Consider the following 8,725-nt stretch of genomic DNA (forward strand, 5'->3'; position numbering starts at 1 on the left):
GCAAGGCCTTTCGTTTAAAATCAATCCTTTTGCGTCATCAGACAGTTCATACTGGAGAGAAACCTTACAAATGTGATGAGTGTGGCAAGGCCTTTAGAGACATCTCACGCCTCAGGAGACATCAGACAGTTCATACTTGCGAGAAATCTTACAAATGTGATGAGTGTGGCAAGGCCTTTTGTTTGAAGTCTGTCCTTTTACATCATCAGACAGTTCATACTGGAGAGAAACCTTACTAATGTGATGAGTGTGGCAAGGCCTTTACTGACAGCTCAAACATCATGAGACATCAGAAATTCATACAAGAAAGAAATTATTTAAATGTGATAAATGTGACAAAGTCTTCATCCGAAATGCAAGCCTTGCTGATCATCAGAGGGTTCATACTGGAGAGAAACCTTACAAATGTGATGACTGTGGCAAGGCCTTTCATCTAAAGTAAATTTTTTTACATCATCAGACGGTTCATACTGGAGAGAAGCCTTACAAATATGAATGACTGTGGCAAGGCCTTTTGTATGAAGTCAATCCTTTTACATCATCGGACAGTTCATATTGGAGAGAAACCTTACAAATGTATGTGTGTGGCAAGGCCTTTACTGACAGCTCAAACCTTAAGAGACATCATACAATTCATACACGAAAGAAGTTATTTAAATGTGATATATGTGACAAAGTCTTCAGCCGAAAGGAAAAACTTGCTGGTCATCAGACGGTTCATACTGGAGAGAAACCTTACAAATGTGGTGAGTGTTGCAAGGCCTTTCATGTAAAGGGAAACCTTTTAAGTCATCAGACAGTTCATACTGGTGAGAAACCCTAGAAATTTGTTGAGTGTGGCAACATCTTCAGTCAAAAACCACATCTTCGACTTCATTGGAGAATTCATACTGGAGAGAGACCTTTCAGATGTGATGAGTGTGGCAAGTTCTTCAGTCAAAATTCCCACCTTACCAGTCATCAGAGAATATATAGAGAGAAACCTTTCAAATGTTTTGAGTGTGCAAAATCCTTTACTCAGGTCTCAGCACTCACTAAACATCAGAGAATCCATACATGAGAGAAACTTATGTGAATGTGGTATACGGTAGAAGTCTTCAAAATTGAAAGTTCAAAATTCATACCCTGCTGTTGGTGAGAGAATTCATACTACTGAGAAACCATAGAGATATCATGAGTGTGGCAAAATCTTAAGCTTCATGAGAAGATTCATACTGGATAGAAGCCAGATACGTATGTATTTATTAGTCAGGTCTTTAGAACACAAATTCATTCTAGAAAGATTCCTCACCAATTTCACAAATGTGGAAGAAAAAAAAAAAAACCCCTATCCTCACAGCTCACATCTCGCCAGCAGTATCAGAGTATTTATCCTGGGGAAAACACAGAGCAATGTAATGGGTATGGCAAGGATCTTACCCAAAAGTCACAAGATAGGAACATGGTGGAGCCATACTTCCCAGACTCAGTGGTTGTGGAAATCCTTTACATTTTTCACTATGTATTCTCTGATGACTTTAGTTCAGGTACTCAGCAATGGCAGCAAGTCCATATTTGAAGAGAAGCTATAGAGATCTTTTTCTGTTAAAGAAACCAGAATTCTAACTCAGCATAGATGATTCTTTGGGACAGTTGTCCACCATCTTTTTGGTCTCCTGGTTTTATGAATAAAGTCACTATTCCTTGCCCAACAAGCAGTCTCTCAGTTTATTGGCCCGTTGTGTGGTGAACTCTAAGAGCTTGGCTTTGGTAATACATTGATCAAATACATTTGCTACATGCATCTCATGATGGTCTCTGGGAAGGAATCAGTGAGATGAAGGGGCCGACTTCATTAGATATGGTTGATTCACATCTGTGTTTCCTGGAAAAACACACAGCCTGAATTATGAAATTCAATAGTGTGTGTGAATTAACAACAGGGAGCGCGGAAGATAATGTAAAACTAGGACATGACTCATCATGGTCAGTAGGATCAGGAAGCCCTTCCTTACATAGTCCAGCTCGTTATAAAACATAATGCTCTACCAACTGCCCTTAAACAGAGTAGGCAAGATGTTAAAAGGACTGGGCTTTTCGTAGGAGGCGAGAGACAGTTACCAGGGACTGATGGTGTGCTTGGAACAATGCATAGGAAAAGGGTCATGTTCTCCCTTGGATAGAAATAACTGTTGTATGTATGATTAAAGAAGAGTCACTCTTATTTGTGGAAATTGAAGACAGAGCTGTCATGGTCTTTGTAGACCGGGACCTGGGGACTGGAGTTGACGAGAAGAAGGATGCAGGGGACCGAAGTCTTGAGTGAAACAAGGGTGCTTTTTTTGCAGAAACGCATGTTTATATATCGTCATACAAGGCACCTTTAGACAGTAAAAACATTGAGCAAAAACAAAGCCATGCAAATAACAATCTTCAAAGGGCTGGAAAGCATTCCATATCCTGAGTAAGAGGGGCATAACTGAATAGATTACCCTTAAGTAAAAGGTCTCTGAAGGGAGTCACTGAAAGTAATCCAAGCAGGGGCCCTCTCTTAGGATCTCAGTCCTGAGAACTGCGTGCAGCTCTGCTCCTTCCTGTTTTCCAGGAACTGATAAGGAATAGAGAGCCCTTGAGAAACGGCACACAAAAGAAGAAAATAACATGTTGGATCCCTTAAAGTTGAACATCCACTGAGAATTCCCCATTTTTAATCTGTTCGTAATTGGGAGTGACTGTAGATACTTTTGTGAAAAAGGCCCTGACCAAGTAAGTTTCTTTAGTTGGAACAATTTTACTTGAAAGGCATTGGTATATTACAAATATAATCACAAGCATAATTATCGGCATTGTAGTTCCAGATCCAATACTATGTGTAATGCCTTGAAACCATCTTCGAGGGTGTAGCCCAGATAATTGAGCAGCTAGCAGTTCAGCTAAGGTTTCCAGATTGTTGGAAGAGGGTAGATTCTTAGAGAAGTTTTCAAGGATTTCCTTTTGAAACAACTGTACATTTAACAAAGCATTATTATATATATCTTACAAATGAAATTTGATTTGTTCACATTTGTAAGCACTATGCTTAAACCGAAGAGGAGTGATACAAAATTGAGTAGAATTCCAATCACAATTTAATGATACTTGTTTTTGTAAATCTATTAATTGATCTCCAACCCATTGGATGGCTGCTTTTAAATCCTGAATTTTATCTTGAACTTTTTCATCTATCTGAATCTGAGTGACCCATATAGTATGAGCATGCTTAGTCCAGTTTTGAATAAAGTTTTGTGTTTGAAGTGAAGTTTGTAAGGCAATGTCTGCAACAGCAGTAGTGGTGCAAATGGCTATTAACCCCAAAATGTCAAGAATCAAGCATCCAATGAATCGCTTAGATCGTCGGAGTAATTTAGTGAGGAACTGGGAGGCAAGTCTTGCCATGGGACCCTCTTTCCAGGGTGGTTGGAGATCTACTGGCAACCACAGACTACATTGAGATCGAAGAATCAAAAGGGATTCGTTTTTTAGAGAAATAGAGGAATTAAGACAAGTATACAACTTGCAATCTATACAGGTCACAGAACGTAAAGTCTTATTAAATGGTAAGTTTCCTGTGTCTATAACAACAGGAAGGGGAAGAGAAGCTTGTATGAAATATGAATGATTATAATGGAAGGAATAGTTACTATGACTATGGCTGGTCCCTGTGAAATATCCAGTGCAAGTTCCACGTTCTTCGGTACTTGTAGCAGGTTTCCAGATGTCCCATTGTTCAGGCCCAATTTGTTTATTGACAACGATTTGAGGGCGAGGAGGTGCCATTCCACCATCAAGCCAGCCAAGATGTCCTTTGTCATGAAACTGTTCCTTCAAACTGTTGGTGGTCTTCCATGTTACTTGAGTAACATAATCACACATAGTACTGTTAATATCATCTGAGCAGTTAAATAACCACATACAGTAGAGTCCCCAATGAACAATGGTGTAATTGGCCACAAACGTTAATTTCCCTGATTTAGCTTGACATCTATCTAATAAACAGGAGTATATTTAAAATCCTTATAAGTAAATCCTTACATTCCAACTTTTCTCCTTTTCCTCGATTTTGGTAGTATTGACATGGTTCTCATAAAAGGACAGGGCAGTGAACAGTCTAAACAATGTGTGGAAATTCTTTTTTGGAGGCAGGATGAAAGCCCACGTTTGTCGACTAACATTAATACATAATTCTGCTGGGCCCATGCATAAAGGAAGGATTTCATAGCTTAGAGAAATGTTAATTAGTCTTCCTTCTTGCTCAAGATGAGAGGCACCTCCAAGCTCAAAGGAGGAGTCATATATACTGAGTCATACTGAATACGAACAGTCCTATATCTGTCCATTCTACAACGTGCATTAGAGGGCAGTTAGGTATATAAGCCCAACAAGTATGATTAATCGAGTCAGCCTGAGCGGGGGAAGCAAAAGCAAGCATAGCGACAAAAATATTTTCTGGATTCCGAGGCACTCCCTGTTGAGAAACCAGATTTTCAGCTTGATTAGTAAGGGTTTTTACCTGTCCCCAAGTGGGGAGATCATTAGGTCGATGACCTCGAGTGCGGCATTTCTTGGAAATTTTTAAAGCTGCCATTGCTTCTACTGGAAACTCGTCCTCCTGGGATTTCGGCGTTTCTTCTCTATCTTGAATGCCGGTGGCTCCCCTGGGGCCAATCTTCCAAAGAGGGAGCCAACTGATTTCTTTGGGTCCATCTGGAGAAATACAAGCAAAACTCTTTCCCTGTAATATTAATTTTCCAGATTTCCATTGTTTAGTCAACCCGTCTTGACACCAAGTGGGGAGAGGAAGGGAGGTATCCTTCAATGCCTCGAAATGGTTTTCTGCTCTTGTCAAAATATCCCCTAGCGGTAAATTTTAAAAATTTAAAACAAATAAAGCTCTATTAACAATAGTTACAGGATTAAAGAATATATTGTGTTGGAATCTAGTAAAGTCTCCTCTGGATAAGTGTCAGGGGACGTTCAGCTTTAAGGGATCCAATATGCTGCATTTTCTTCCTTTGTGTGCCCTTTCTCAAGGACTCTCTGTTCCTTATCAGTTCCTGGAAAGCAGGAAGGAGCAGAGCGGCACGCAGTTCTCAGGACTGAGATCGTGGGAAAGAGCACCTGCTGGGATTCCCCTCAGTGACTCCGTTCAGTGACCTTTTACTTACAGGACTATCCGGTTTGTTGCAGCTGATGGGATTTCATTCTTAATGGCTGAGTAATCATTTTATTGAAGATATACAAGCATGCGTTTCTGCAAATAAAGTACCCCTGTTTCACTCGAGACTTGGGTCCCCTGCGTCCTTCTTGTCTTCGCCTTCCTTTCATCGACTCCAGTCCCCAGGTCCCAGTCTGTAAAGACCATAACAAGTGGCGCGGGAACAGGGACCTGGAGAACGCCTTTGGCAAGCAGACGGAGTGATTGTGGACCTACGGAGGTTGGTAAGTGCGAGGATATGGGACCAATGGCTGGAAAGCCCCACCACTTTTCTACTTTGCTTCATCATTTATTTAAAGTTCAAGGACTTTTGGTTTCACATCACCGAATAGAGGCTTATCTCCAAACAGTGGTTGAACATAATCCCTGGTTCCCCAATGAAGGCACTTTCAATTTAGAAATTTGCAACCAGATTAAAGAGAATGTTAGAAGAGCCTCAAGCCAGGGGAAAAACACTCCAATAGATTTCTGGCCCTTATGGGCTCTTATTAAAGCTGTGATTCTGCCATTTCAAGGTAATTCTGCCCGACCCCCCACGCCCCTGATGTTCGACAACGGCCTAGTACTTGTTACATGAATATGAGTTAGATGATGAAACTTTCCAACAGGCTCAATTAGAATAACATAAAATATTTCAAAATTTTCCCACCAGCCCTGCCCCAAGCGCTCCTCTTCCTCCTCTTGCAACGGGCACAAAACGGAAAGTCCCCTCAATTCAAGAACAAGATGACCCTGACGATGATTCTTCTGAGGCTCTTTTTGAAACTAATGGGGACAGTACTTTTCTTCATGACAATGATGAGCCTTTAGCACGCACTCGTATTTATGAAAAAATACTATCCACTCATTCTCCACGACGAAGGCTTTCTGAGTTACTGGCTTTGCAGTCTCCATCTCTGAGGCTGATGGTTTCTCTGCTTTTCCTGTTTTGAGAAATATTAACGCCCAAGGGCAAGTAATACCTCAATATGAAGGCATTGATTTTTCTCACATGCAACAAATGAAAAAAGCTGTAACTATGTACACCCCTCATTCGCCTTTTACTAAGGAACTTTTAATCGCTATGGCATCTTCTATTGAAAATTTTGTTCCTTATGATTGGTTACTTTTGATAAGGGCTCTTAAACCAGGAGAATATCTTCAGTGGACAATGTGGTTTCAGGATGTGGTCGGAGACCGTGCCAATTCTCAGGCTCAAGCTGGCACTCCCCAAAACCAAATTACTTTTGAAATGTTAACCGGTAGAGGGCAATTTGATGCTATAGAAGCTCAAATACAAAGCCCTCCTTGGTGGAAAACTATCTTGACTGTAATAATTGTAGTCATCTTGTTCTTGCTGTCTGCTTTTTATATCTGTAACTATATAAGGAACTTTGTATCTAAGTGGCTTAGGCATTTAAGTTACAAGTGATTGTTCATGATCCTGCAGTTTCCAAGGCCTCCTCTAGCTATTACTCAGGGCCCCTGGATCAGAGACCCTCAATATGAGGATAAGGAGAATATGTTGCCTCAACAATTTATGGTCTACACCCCTTCCCAGCAGGAAGAAGTTACAGGATGATTTCTCCACCCCTTTCCCTGGCAACCATATTCTCCTGAAAGCAGGAGGAAATGAAACAGTTAAAGCTTAGGCAGGCTGTCCAAGGCCCTGTAAGGAGGAGGCAAACATTCTCACTGATGCTTTCCTTAAGCCTTGTGCAACAATGCCTCTTGCCAGAGAACTGATGTTTCTTTAGGTCCAGAACTAATGGTTACACAGCACAATATCTTACTCATGGAAATGCTTTTCTTAGGCTCTATGTTAATGCTTATAATTGTAACACATCTTGCCTGGGAACCTATATCTCAAGAATTGTACCCCTGATTACAGAGCAACAGTATATCCTGCCCAGAGACACTGTCTGGAACCTGTTCTTCCTACCTAATGTTGTACCAAAGTTATCTCAGGATGTATGTCTTGGGAAAGGGCCTAATAGAACGCTTATAATGTTGAGGTATTCTTTTTATCTATTCTCAGCAGCTAGCTGAGAAGTATATGAGGTCCAGCTTAAACTAATGAGGCGGATACTCTTTCTACCCCCGCAAACCTTAGGCCTTGTACTTGACCCATCTAGTCTGACTTCTAAAGGAATTACTATTCACCCTGGAATAATTGATTCAGATTATAAGGGAGAAATTCAAATTATGACGTCATCTCCGATACTATGGCAATTCAAAAAGGGGGACAAAATTGCCCAACTACTTCTTTTACCTTACATGTCTACTAACTCCTCTAATGGCATCTGGACAGGTGGATTTGGCAGTACAGATCAAAAACAATCCTTATGGACATCAATAGTATCTGAAAATGCATGACCAAATATACATATCAAAATTAATGGCAAAAGATTTTCCGGTCTTCTTGATACTGGATCCAATATTACTATTATTTCCAAACATTTATGGCCCAAATCTTGGCCTATACAGAGAGTTTCTTGCCAAATTCCAGGAGTTTCTCAAGCCAAAGTACAAGAGGTTTATCAAAGTGTCCAAATATATCCATGTGAGGGACCAAAAGGCCAGCCTGCAACATTACGACCTTATGTGATAGATACACCCCTTAGTTTACTAGGAAGAGATTTATTTATGCAATGGCAAACTCAAATATATATTCCACATTTTTCCTAGGGGCACTGCTCACTTAACAAGCAATGCAATTATTAAAATTACTTGGAAAAATTACAAGCCTATTTGGACAGAGCAGTGGCCATTACAAAAGAGAAATTAGAGGCTACTAAAGAACTTATCGATACACAATTGAAATTAAAACATATTGCGGAATTTCATTCCCCTGGGAATTCTCCCATTTTTGTATAAAAAAGAAATCTGGCAACTGATATCTGTTAACAGACCTTAGAAAATTGAATGCATCTATGAAACCTATGGGTGCATTGCAGCCAGGAATTCCATCACCTACCACTATCCCTCAAAACTGGCATATTATTATTATATATTTACAGGATTGCTTTTTGACCATACCTTTACGCCCTCTAAACCGAGAGAGATTTGCTTTCTGTCTTCCTTATCCTAATCATATCGGGCCCCATAAACGATATCAATGGACTGCATTACCTCAAGGAATGATGACTTCTCCCATCGTATGTCAATATGATTTAGCCAAAGCCCTTCAACCTGTGGGAAAACAATTTCCTAACTTTCTTGTTATTCATTATATGGATGATATATTGTTTTCAGCTCCATCTGTTTTAGAAACTCAACACATGTTTGACATAGCTCAACAATGCTTGAAAGACTCTGGATTAATCATTGCCCCTGAAAAGATTCAAACCTCTACACCTTACCATTACTTAGGATCTGTTGTTAAGAGACAATGTATTACTCCCCTAGTAACACAGATTCTTGTTGATAAATTATCAACCTTGAACTATTTTCAAAAACTTTTAGGCGATATAAACTGAATTAGACCCTCTGTACGCATTGCAAATTATCAAC

This window comes from Giraffa tippelskirchi, chromosome 7 (genome assembly GCF_054371585.1).
Source record: "Giraffa tippelskirchi isolate mGirTip1 chromosome 7, T2T-mGirTip1v1.2.pri, whole genome shotgun sequence".
Taxonomy (NCBI): domain Eukaryota; kingdom Metazoa; phylum Chordata; class Mammalia; order Artiodactyla; family Giraffidae; genus Giraffa; species Giraffa tippelskirchi.